General features: G+C 35.3%; 1 protein-coding gene across 3 annotated transcripts in view; it reads left to right on the top strand.

Moving 5' to 3' along the window:
• Nucleotides 1-13,557, top strand: part of Appl (amyloid-beta-like protein) — a 135,402-nt gene that overhangs the window by 34,967 nt on the left and 86,878 nt on the right. The gene's annotated exons all lie outside the window — the stretch shown is intronic.

Here is a 13,557-nt window from a genome sequence, read left to right as displayed (position 1 = left end):
TTTGTGTTACATTTTTTTTTGTTATGGTGGCCCGGAGGCCTTTCCAGTTTCACAAGGACAGGTGGGCGAGCAAAGGCTCAGCCAGGAGTGGGATTTGCTAACAGCTGCCCGAGCGCCTCCGAAGGATACCTAACAACTCAAGAGCAATTGCTTCGCGAATGAATCTATTACCGGATTGGAATCGCGACCCGCTGAGAAGATCTGGCGAGAAACTCAGCGAGCTGATGCATGGGTTAGGTAGCACGTCGACCTCTTTGTTTTGTGTTACGTTGCATGCACTGCAGCATATTATTGTTTTGTTACGCTTGCGTATTTAAGTTGTGGAAATAAGTACCTCAACGTGTCTTCGTTGTACTTTCTGAGGCTTTATTAAACAAAACGCCCGCGGAAACGTTCAGAAGTTCCGAAATTTTATCACGAGTACATTTCTACATAATACATTCGCTCAGCTCTGCAATTCGTTGAGTTACATTCTGTTCCGGAACAAAGAACGAATAAATAATTTCGCGGGAATGTTTCATACTTTTCGCGGAGTACACGAAATGGATCGCGAAAAGTTTTCAAGCAATAATATATTTGATACGAATCGCGTTGCATAAACTGTGAGTTGTGGTACGAATGAACGTAATCGAACCATCAATCATTTTACTGTACGCATTTTGTTTGCTAAAGAAATACGAATACGCTTTTAATGTTAAAAGGTGTTGGTTATGATGGTAAAGTTTGTTCCACTTCTATTACTCTACTACACTTGTTTATTAGTTTCACTGTGTGTCTATTTATAAATGTAATTGATACTTTTTGAGGTTATTTTTTTCCAACAACATGATGTCTGACTAACTTGTTTTTTGCAAATAATTTTATCACTTGGCTTAATATTTTGACAAGGCTTAATATTATTTATTTGTATTATATAATAACACTACCATAAAAGGCACATTTTAATGGAATGTATTATAGAAAACACGGGCCTTATTCAGATATAAGCTTACTTCTACGAAATCATAATACTGCATACGTGTGTGCAACAAAACAAAAGTACAACTTACATTAAAAAAATAAAAGTAATACTAATAACTATAAAATACATGTTTAATATAATATACAGAAAAAAATATATATACATATACATACACATAGTTTAGTATATACATACACATAGTTTATATGTACATACAAATCACAGTATAGTATAAATATGTATAATTCAAATTGTTTTTTAGATTCTGAACGAAACTTATTAAAGTATTTTTTATTACTCACTGTTATAATTTTAAGCTATATGAAAAGCTAACGACACAATTCGATGAAAATTTACTTGAAAAGCGATAAGGGAAACTAAAAAGGGACAACCATATGCTTCTTTATGATTGGCTTATGAGTGAATGAGAAGGAAATAATTCTGAAAATGACACTTCTAGCGCGTATAAGTTGCACACACACATGCTTATGTATGTATAACTACTTAAATGCGTGATGCTAATAATTACTTCATGATATTGAGCTAAACAGGACCATATACTACAACCTTGTATATGTTCGCAATATGCCTAACCACTAGTCCTCTGGATAGAAATTAAGGGTATTACTACTCCGCTCGGATATAGATGAAGAAAATGAAGTATTATTATACGGCTCGCAAAACATTTGTTACTATTGAAACTCGATTTTACACTTAAGTAAAGCTTAGCTTAAGCTTAAGTAAAGTATTAGCAAGTGCTAATTACATCAAAAAACAGATTTATTGATTTCTACTGGAGTGCTACCCGTCATATTTCGATGGCGCTATACTTTTTTTTTTTTTTTTGTTGCTTAGATGGGTGGACGAGCTCACACCCCACCTGGTGTTAAGTGGTTACTGGAGCCCATAGACATCTACAACGTAAATGCGCCACCCACCTCGAGATATAAGTTCTAAGGTCTCAGTATAGTTACAACGGCTACCCCACCCTTCGAACCGAAACGCATTACTGCTTCACGACGGAAATAGGCGGGGTGGTGGTACCTACCCGTGCGGACTCACAAGAGGTCCTACCACCAGTTAATATACCAAAAATGTTTACTGGAGTGCCAAATATGACATGTTTGACCACAATCGGTTAAAAAGGTTATGGACCAATTAAAATCATAGAAACATTTATGTTCATAGTTTAGTTACAGAAGATTAAAGCTGTTTTTTCTCCGTTTAAATATGAGCGTGAATTTTAGAAAGCTTTCAGTATTTTTAGCTTATGTTTAAGCCCGGAGTCCTCATTAAGCTTCAACTTAGTGAGCCACTGCTTATCTTTCGAGCGAAGTTCAACACTGACATAGTGACTTGAATTTATTTTAGAAACTTCCTGAAAAGCTCTTAAGAGGGGAAACGTAAAATATACATTACATACAGTTCTCCTATTTTGCTATTCTGCTATTTTGACGAAATTGTTTTATGAAATTTATAGCTAAGGCCAATAGCTCATTACTAGTTATGTGTTCATCTAACCGATCTACAATAACAAAAATGTAAAAAAAACATGCCAATTTTCATTATAAGTTTACTTCGGAAAATGCTCGTGCTCTAATATATAACCAGTGACGTCATAGGTAACAACTTAATAAAAAGTGGACCGTCGGATTGCATGATCCTTAACAATTTTGACTGTACTAACTATCAAACTTTTAGGTCCAAGCTATTATGTAGTAAACCCACCCGTTTAGAACTTAGAGTCAACGATATGGGTCTTCGAATACTGAAATCCATACGCTAAGATTGGACAGCTATTAGCTTAGCTTAGCTTAGTAAATCTCATTTACTAGTAGCGGTAACTAGCGAAGACGACGAAATTCAGAAACAAGTATCTAAAGTTAATGAATTTCTATTAAAGCCTTAAAGTTGCCTAATCAAATATTCAACTGTCAGGTATTCATTAAACCGAAGAAAATACTTAAATATTATATGTACCTTACTAAGACCATATAATATTCAAGCTACTACTTTATAAATTAAACTTATCGGCATTTCCATCGGTGCTCTATTTGAAAGAAATAACTTGAATTATCCGAGTTGATTATGGAGACTTGTGGAATTATAAAGCTAATTTTTTTTCCGTTAATCCAATTACCTAAAACTTATTGTAAAATTTAAATGATAAAACCATCACGCGCATTTTACTATTTGTTACAGTTTCGAATATAATAAAATGTTTTATTATATATTAAGATAAAATGTATTATTATATTATTTGGTATCATCAATAAATAACATTGGCCATTTAATTTAATTTTAAGTCACTAACATAGATTATAAGTAATTATTACTAAAAAATGTTATGGTTTAAAAAAAAAACTGAAATAAAGTATTAAATTTGTTCAGTAATTATTATTAAATAATAATTACTGAACTGATTATTAAATAATAATTACTGAACGAACTCTCGGACGCTCTTGAACTCCGATTGGTGCATATTAATGACTAACCAGTGACGTCAGGACGTTTAAAAGAGTATTTCTGTCGACTGAGTCGGTGCAAATGCATCGGTCATGTAAAATGAACGATTGCATCGATTCATTTTGTGCCAATGAACACCTAGACTGTTTTTCTAAAGGCGAAACGCGGTTTTCAATCTCACTCTCAATCTCAAATTGAAATCAAATACAATGATTCAACATAGCGAAAAAAGAGAGCTGAAAAAGAAACATCTCCAATTAAACGAAAAAACACTTAGTCGACTCGAATCTTTCATCTTTTGCGCCAAAAGACCTCCGCCGGCCTTATCTCGAGGGTCCTTCAGACTCTCCTACTTATCTGCGGTGTGAAACTTCACTTTTTACTTGCACAGTCACTAGAGGGCCCTCCGTTCACTAATTTCCATATTTGGAGGCTTGAGGCTTTTCCGAGCGGGCTTTTAATGAAAAGTAAGACCTTGTTAAATGCTCTTCAAGTGCCGGAGATTTACATTTTACATGAAAATGTTTTCGGGCTGCACTGCCGCTGTGTGAAGGACCGTGATGACCGTGAATCAAGAAGATCATCATTTTGTGTTCACGGTTTGATACGAAATGAGACTGTGTTTAAGCTATTTAATTTGCGTTCTTCAGCTATGGTTTTCGTTTCAATCGCTCCTTCTAGCCGATATATATTTTTTATTGCTTAGATAGGTGGACGAGCTCACAGCCCATCTGGTGTTAAGTGGTTACTGGAGCCCATAGACATCCACAACGTAAATACGCCTCCCACCACCCGCCATATAATTTCTAAGGTCTCAAGTATAGTTACAACAGTTGCCCCACCCTTCAAACCGAAACGCATTACTGCTTCACGGCAGAAATAGGCAGGGTGCTGGTACTCACCCGCGCAGGCTCACAAAAGGTCCTACCACCAGTATGGTATAATAAAAAACTCAATTCAGAATCTAAAACACTCCATACGTCTGAATATTAGTTCCAATAAATAGGATAAAAGGCCGGTCATATCAGCAGCTTTATATAGTATTGTATAGTTATACATCCCACTGAGTTTCTCGCCGGATCTTCTCAGTGGGTCGCGTTTCCGATCCCGTGGTAGATTCTGCGAAGCACTGCTCTTGCTAGGGCCAGTGTTAGCAACACTACATGCTAGGGTAACGTTGATATAGCCTCTCAAGGCTATCAGCATAGGTTAAAAAAGGACTGCTTTCCAGGTGGCTACAATAAGAAAGTCAATTACAATACTTCAATCACAATATTCATAATGTAGTATAGGCATGGCGAAAAACATCATTATCAAAGTCAATTAAAAAAAAATAATTATGAAGACATGAAGTATGTACACATTTATTTAACTAATATTTTACTCACGACCCGTTCCATTACGCAAGGGTGAATCAGCATATTGTGCCTTTATAAGTACAGTAATGACATTATGTTTAATAATCACGTATGATTATTTTGCATTTGATAGGTTTTCCTAAAGCTTACATAACAAGTTTTAATATTGAATTTAATGTTTTGTTCTTTAAAAGTGACGAAATTTTTAACCCCGAATTCACCTTAGGGATACAATTTTGGAAAACACTTTTACTTCCGTAAATTTATTTATGACCTGAAAAAAAACAGGTATATTATAGTTCTTTCTTTACTTTGAAAACGAAAGGCTTCTTATTACCACCATTAATAACATACTTTACACCCTTATGGGAGAAATTTACATAAAACATTCCTTAATGCTTACATCATAAAGGTTTCAATTATCTAATCCTTAAGTTTATAACTGTAGTGGATTAAGCTCTGAGTTGATGATTCAATCAGTCAGTACTATGAATTTTATACGACTAAATTAAAAAAAAAGAAAAGAAACGTACGTTTTTACTGGTGGTAGGACCTCTTGTGAGTCCCACGGGTAGGTACCACCACCCTGCCTATTTCTGCCGTGAAGCAGTAATGCGGTTTGAAGGGTGGGGCAGCCGTTGTAACTATCCTGAGACCTTAGAACTTATATCTCAAGGTGGGTGGCGCATTTACGTTGTAGATGTCTATAGCCTCCAGTAACCACTTAACACCAGGTGGACTGTAAGCTCGTCCACCCATATAAGCAATAAAAAAAACCTACTTAGTAGCTTTACGTAGTTTTGCTCAGTTGAAATCCATGACGCACTATGTAATAAAAGCTCCCCTTTGTTCCTCGAAGGGATGTAGACAATACAGGCAATCTCCGCACAAATAAGAACGAATGTGCCAACATAACAGCGTTTACAGGCATGTCGTTAGTTCGTATTTATGTTGGATGAGCCTCATTATGAATAAGCTAGGGCATAAATCACTGAGCACATTCTCGATAAAATTGAATGTTGGCGTAAAACTTAACCTAGAGCGATATTATCTATGTAATTACTAGTTAGGTTATTTAGTAAATAGTTTAAGATAATGAGCCTTAGTGTATTTGAAGAAAATTGCTGTGTAATAATTTTCCCGTGTTATTTCTGAATAGATTGATAATGGTATGATTAATTGTTTTTGACGTCATGTGTCAATATGAGGTGACTAATATTATGCATTTCAACTATATTGGTAGTTTTCCTAATATTGCCCGTGGGGACGTATGCTTATCTTTTTTTTTTAATATTGTAGTATTTCAGCGAAAGAAACAATAGATTAATGAATAGTTTCTGTTTATAAAATATAAATGTTTTCATAAATTACATATGTACTACGTATGTCCCTTTAAGATATTATATCTGCGTTTATATGTTTTATATTTATTAATAGATTACCTAGGCTACCGGTGGTATTATTCCCGTTAACTTAAAAAAATATTCATCGGTTATTTTCTAGTTTAATAGTGGTTTTTTGAATGAAAGGTAAACTATGTCCTTTTATATCTCCGACAGCATGTATGAGTTAAGCTGATGAGACTTAAAATGCGTTTTGTACACACTATTTTAATTGTTCTCTTTCTAATATTTTTTTCTGTGTAAAATTAAGGTTAAAATTAATAAAATCATTAAGGTTATGTCAATAAAATTAAAAGGTAAATCGCGGTCTCTTGTAGCTTATGCCCGCATCCAATGAGGTGCAATAAAATCGCTCCACCGAAGTCGTTAGCGTGAGAGATGCTTATCTCCAGCGGTTTAGCGTTGACGCAGCGACGTTAGCACTGTGTGTGTCTCGCTTTATATCCGGTCCGCAGTTTAGATTCACTGCATACAACAGTGTGCTTAGTGCGAGTTCTTTAAAGTTATCGATAGCGTAAAAGTTAACTCAAATTTCTATGGAGTTGGAACAGCGCCTCTAGCGGCAAACGTAGGCAAACGTTCGAACTCCATACAAATTTGAGTTAACTTTTACGCTATCGAGAACTTTAAAAAACTCGCACTAATCACACTGATCGTTAATATGACATCACATGACGTAATTTGAAAGACAGAGTACATTTACATTATCAGTGTAGTCCTAGTGTCATTTACAATAGAAGATAACTAATTTAAAATATTTGTACAAAGTACTTTCTTAAGTTTTTGCGAGTATTAAAACTAGATATCATTATTAGTTGAATAACTATTAATAATTTGCTTAATCTATTCTATAATATTACTATCATGATTAAGAAAGTTTGGATATTTGGATATTTGTTAGATCATCACGAAAAAATGCCAGTAAGAATTTGAAAAAAAATCCGTACAAAAATAGTTTATAAACTATTGACGCAGGATATTTGTGTCATGGTAAATGACATGACCCTGCCAACGCTGCGTACACAATGCTATAACTAATACGACATTGTGTTCTGTGGATCGTGATTTTACATACTGCGGATCTGCAAATCGATAGGTAATTTATGGACCACAGAGTGACACGAACAACTCTTTATTTCGGAAAAAAGCAAAGTGTTTTTATTCTTTCCGATCAGGGACCTGAACCTGCGTTACTTTAAGACAAATATTTTTTTTTATATGGAAACTATCGATATCTTGTAGCGGATGCCCCTAAACTTATATGTTGTTAAGTTATTTAATTGTTGTATAGCTAAATACAGAAATTAAAAAAAAATCATACAAGTCTTTATTTGTTATAGACGAATTTACTAAATTTTATCAATCTACTCAATATAATCTAATCTAGAGGAGCATTGAGAAACTAATCGAAGCGAAGCCATCTAGTGGCTGACGTCCGTAAACATTTTTGTTGAGTGCTTGAGTTGCTTATCTATAGCTAATTTAAGTGTATTATCTATGTTTTGAATAACAAAATTAGCACGAACAAAACGGCGAGACACGTTTTGTTATTAATAAAACAATTTTTATTTTTATTGTAAAGTTAATGATAACATTTATGTATAGAACAAAAAAAATTCTTCGGTCACAAAAACAAAATACGTTGAGTACGAAATTGTATAAAAGCATTTATATTTTAACAGCACTTTATAAAATGCGAAGAGCGTTATTTTATCTGGCGTTGTCAAGTTGTATCCCACACACTATTCGTTGCAGAAACATATTTGCTAACCGCATTTCTCCTGGCTGTTAGTTCGCGTTCCCGTTGCTCCCAGTTTTTTTTTATCCGCCATGTTTTAACGCTTTTTAACGGGCTTTCCGTTTCAGTTAGTGCCGACAGATATGCAGAGGGTAGGTTTTAGCAAAATTCAACCATTGAAATAGCAATGATTTTTAATGAATATTCGCTTGCGGTAATGAGTTTTTATGCAACATTTTAATTTAAACCAGAACATGAACTCCTTTACAAACTTAGTCCGATTATGGTTCTAGAATCAGAATGTTGATATTTTTATTGAAGGGATTTCGGTAGGCAGCGGTTGGTTGGTTTTGCTCATGACGTCCATAAGCGACGGTAACTATCAGGTGGGCCGTAGGCTCATCTATTTACAAGGTCAACAAAAAAAAACTTGAAGTTGTCGTGGCCTAAAGGATAAGACATTCGGTGCATTCGTATGTAGCGATGCAACGGCGTTCGAAGCCCGCAGGCGGGTACCAATTTTTCTAATGAAATACGTACTTAACAAATGTTCACGATTGACTTCCACGATAAAGGAATAGTATCGTGTAGTAAAAATCAAACCTGCAAAATTATAATTTGCGTAATTGCTGATGGTAGGACCTCTTGTGAGTCCGCACGGGTAGGTACCACCACCCTGCCTCTTTCTGCCGCGAAGCAGTAATGCGTTTCAGTTTGAAGAGTGTGGCAGCCGTTGTAACTATTTTGGGACCTTAGAACTTATATCTCAAGGTGGGTGGCGGCATTTACGTTGTAGATGTCTATAAGCTCCGGTAACCGCTTAATACCAAGTGAGCTCGTCCACCCCTAAGCAATAAAAAAAAACATTTTAAACGAATGATCGACTGTTTAAGACGGCTACCTACACGTCTTATTTTCAACTAGCGACCCGCCCTCGCTTCGTTTCGGAAACATTAAATTTTATTATTGATAGGCGAAGCCCGCCATGTTGCGCGCGGTACGACAATAACTGCGGGTGACGCCGCGGGGCGTAGCTAGTCTAAAAAAGTAGACTAAGTTACTCCTTATATCATCAGCTACCTATTAGTGAGTCTCATCAAAATCGGTCCAGTCGTTCCAGAGATTAGCCGGAACAAAGGGACTGACAGACAGACAAAAATTGTAAAAAATGTTATTTTGGTGTATGTACCGTATATATGTATATTCATAAGTATATAGTAAAAAGCGGCTATTTCAATATTACAAACAGACACACCAGTTTTATTTATATGTATAGGTGAGCACGGTAGAGCTGAGCGTTCATTAGCTTTTTTTAGCTTTATATACTGTCTAAGTCACGGTCTAAGTAGCTACATCACAGTTGGAAATGCTACAAAATTTTTCGCCACAAACTGAGAAGATCCGACATTCGTGAGCTCCGGTCTACTGTCTAGCGTCTAGACTGTGATCATAAAATTTCATTTATATGTATCTTCGCGATCTATGTCACAAAATCACATTATAACAAGAATCTAATAAAGTTGGCGGCACATTTCTGCACACGAATTTCGTTTCTTAGAAAATCTGTATATGAATACGCGACACGAAATTGATATCACACGCAATATTTGATATCAATAAGTTTGATTTGTATCCAATAAAACGTAAAAGTGTATTGGATTGTATTCTAATATTTTTATTGAGAGCAAACATGAATTTCACTTCCTCATATAATCGTGTACAAGAAACATATCGCCGCACCTATATTCTTTACAAAGATCTATCCTTGTAAAATATACTGGTACTGGCAATGAACAATATTATTCATTGAAAAAATTACATTAATTCATCAGTTACAATTTCGTGTTATCTATTTATTATTTATTTATATTCGTGTATTTTTCACGGTACTATTTATGATCACAAAATATGGTACGTTTATAAGTTAATAAAAAAAGATATACATATCGTAATTAAGTTTACCTCATTAAAATTATTTTACGGCTTAATTTCGCGTGCTACCATTATATTTCGTCTGGCGTTTCGAAAAATAGTTTCTCTAGGCTCACGGACTCACTAAAACCGAAGTGAACACTCTACTTACTTCAAGAATCTTAATATGTCATTTGCTTCGTTCTCTTATTTTTTCAGACATTATAGTCGAGAGAACATAGTTTTATATTCAAAACCTTTGACCTGCCATTCCGATCAATTGTTACGGCTTACTTCAGACCAGTATGCCTAGTGCTAGATTTTTAACGTTCTGGATAGCGTGAAAGTTAACGCAAATTTGTATGCAATTGGAAAGTATAGCCGCTAGGGGCGCTGTTTCAACTGCGTACAAATTCGAGTTAACTCTTACGCTATCGAGAGCGTTAAAAACTCGCACTAAGCATATAGAATAATAATAACTGGGAACAAATCACACATGGTAATCCGGCCGCAAATTACGATTCATGTGTTATGGGCTGACCAGAGACTGACTTATCTAATATATAAAATTCTCGTGTCACAATGTTCGTTCCCATACTCCTCCGAAACCGCTTGACCGATTCTCATGAATTTTTTTATGCATATTCAGTAAGCCTGAGAATCGGCTACTATCTATTTTTCACACCCCTAAGTCATTAGGGTTGTCCACCCCTAACATACTTTTTTTATTTGGACATTTTTTTTTGTTATAATGAGGTATTATGTGGTTGAATGAGGTTTTGTTATTTTTATTATATATTCTCTCATCGTTCACAGCACTACATACCTCTTTCACTCATTTACCACTTCCTTACACACTTACAATAAGTATTTTTTTTTTCTACACTAGAAATTCCCTAGAAGTCTTATATATGGCAAAACAATGTTTGCCGGGTCAGCTAGTATTTTATATACGTTTAAATATATACAGATAAATCTATTTATCAAACAGTTTATATTATAAAGCAATTAATTACGTTATAGCATCGGCGTTAAATGACCTCTGTTGTGCAATGGCTGTCCAAATAAATCTTCACGAACCGACGATGTTCCGTTTGGCTTGTAATTTGTCGTATTGTAGACAAAACTTGCGTTATTTATACGACCATTAAAATCGTTTAGGAACAACTTTAGTTGTAAATCAATTTTAGTGTTGTGAAATGTTGCATCGAAGGGAGTTTTTTGTTTTTTTTTTGTTTTTTTTTTATGGACGTGTGAATGTGCTTAGGGCATTTCGTGTTAGTTGATTACTAGGTCGCATCGATATCACATTGGCAATGACGTCACCCGTCTTGAAATAAGAATTCTAAACATGAATTGTATGGTATTGTAAAACAATTGTCTTGTTTCTAAGGCATAAAGTCGATAATTGCATTTCTTTTCACGTAACCGATTATAATGCGGTTTTCACTAATAAAAAGAGCGCTAATCGAGGAAGGTATAAGAACATTTTTTTTTTTTATTGCTTTGGTGCGTGGACGAGCTCTCAGGCCACCTGGTTTTTAAGTGGTTACTGGAGCCCATAGACACCTACAACGTAAATGCGCGGATTACGATTACGGTGGAATAGCCGCTCCAGGCTACCAGCATAGGTAGGAAAAAAAAAGAAGTAAATGCGCCACCCACCTTGAGATATGAGTTCTAAGGTCTCAGTATAGGCATAACTACTGCCCCACCCTTCAAAGCGAAACCTACGATATTTGTAAATAAAAAAAGATGACCGAATTGTACTGGCACATACGCAAATTATAAACTAGCACATTTATTTAAAAAATCCACGCTAAGTAATAAAATATAAAATACTGAATTCACGTTTGAAATCTTTTTTCCGGTACTAATGAAATTCCCGTCTGCACTAGTGCGGAATTCCATGAAAAGCACTACGCGTTTCATCTACTACCTACTACAAAGATACGGGCGTCTTTTTATTATTATTTTTTACCTGTGTAGTAAGTAAAAGGAACAGTGAGTCGGCTAAATTAGAAATTCCTCGTGTGCGTGTTACTCGACGTCAGCAATAGGGACGTGCTCCGACCTATTGAGGTTACCGATCTTTTCAGTTCTGGAACTATTCTCATTATCTCGCCCGATTTGTAGCGAGCTAGACATCATAGCGGTAGGCAGCGGCTTGGCTCTGCCCCTGGCATTGCTGAAGTCCATGGGCGACGGTAACCACTCACCATCAGGTGGGCCGTATGCTCGTCTACCTACAAGGGCAATAAAAAAATAATTATATACTTCAAAATTGTTACAGCTTTTTTTTTTATTGCTTAGATGGATGGACGAGCTCATAGCCCACCTGGTTACTGGAACTCATAGACATCTACAACGTAAATGCGCCATACAACTTGAGATAAGTTCTAAGGTCTCAGTATAGTTACAACGGCTGCCCCACCCATCAAACCGAAACGCATTACTGCTTCACGGCAGAAATAGGCGGGGTGGTGGTACCTACCCGTGCGGACTCACAAGAGATCCTACCACCAGTAACAGTAACAGCTCCAAGAGAACTTCCGTAAATATCCCATTTTGCAGTTACGACTAGATATTTTTGTGCAATTATTAAATTACTTTCAGAACCTTGTTGTCGTGACTTCATGAACGATGTTTTCGTTCAAATTTCTTGTTAGTTTATTGTATTTTTCATATTTTGCATATGGCTTTAAGTAATTACTAAAAAAAATGCGTTAGATAAACGTATCAGCTTCTTTTAGTCGTAAATCAAGATTTACAAAAAAAAAAAACGACTTAGTTTATCAATTAAATTTCCATCAGCTAAAACATATTAGGATTAACGATAATTTACCAATTTAGCGCTCTCATTCGGGGAAGTAATTAAGTAGAAATGAATTGGTCTCTTCGTGCAACGTTTTCTTTAATTAAGTTAAGCTAAAGTCTTATCGTGTTTTATGAACTAAATAGAGTGTTTAAATTTTAGCTAAAGCGTTATATTACAATGCAAAATTCAATGAGTTTGCACGTTCAAGGAAAGGAAATGTTGATCCTGGAAGCGCTAAGCTGAGACCACGTTTATTATCTGTGGTAACCGTTTTTTTTAAGACTTTAGGGCTTGGGTACGAGTCTTTTAAGCCGACTCTTATACCTTCTCATTTTTTGTTACATGGCAAAAGGGTTATGAAGAGAATTTGAGAAAGCAGTCCGTGTTACCGTCAAATCGGTAAAACATTAAATAATCTTTGGGCTAACCAGTACATAAACTATTACATAAACAAATAAAAACAGCAAGCTAGAGTTGTTGTGATCATCATTTCAAAATAATATCTAAAGATGTATTTTACTATATAATAAACTAGCGGCCCGCTCCGGCTCCGCTCGGGTCTTTAACAAAAATTTCAACGATATTTGACGTTGTTTTATTTTTTAAAATAAAATAACACTTATCGCGGCATAACTATAATAGCTAGACATATGCTGTCGCGACATTGTATGTAAATAATAATGTGTTCTACAAAGTCGTAGTACATTATTTTATTCTATCATGAATAGTTTTCGCAGGGCACGCGATGTAAATAATATTTTAGGTATTTTTTTTACACCTTGGGTTACATTATTGGAGTTTTAGTAAGGATACCGAATTTTTTTCAAAAAAGAGTATAGCCTATGTCACTCGGGAATAGTGTAGCTTTCAAACAGTGAAATAATTTTTCAAATCGGTTAGTA

The sequence above is a fragment of the Bombyx mandarina genome, chromosome 18, assembly GCF_030267445.1.
Source record: "Bombyx mandarina strain Sakado chromosome 18, ASM3026744v2".
NCBI classification, from domain to species: domain Eukaryota; kingdom Metazoa; phylum Arthropoda; class Insecta; order Lepidoptera; family Bombycidae; genus Bombyx; species Bombyx mandarina.
Note: the sequence above shows the minus strand (reverse complement) of the source record. Positions and strands in the feature narration are given on the sequence as shown.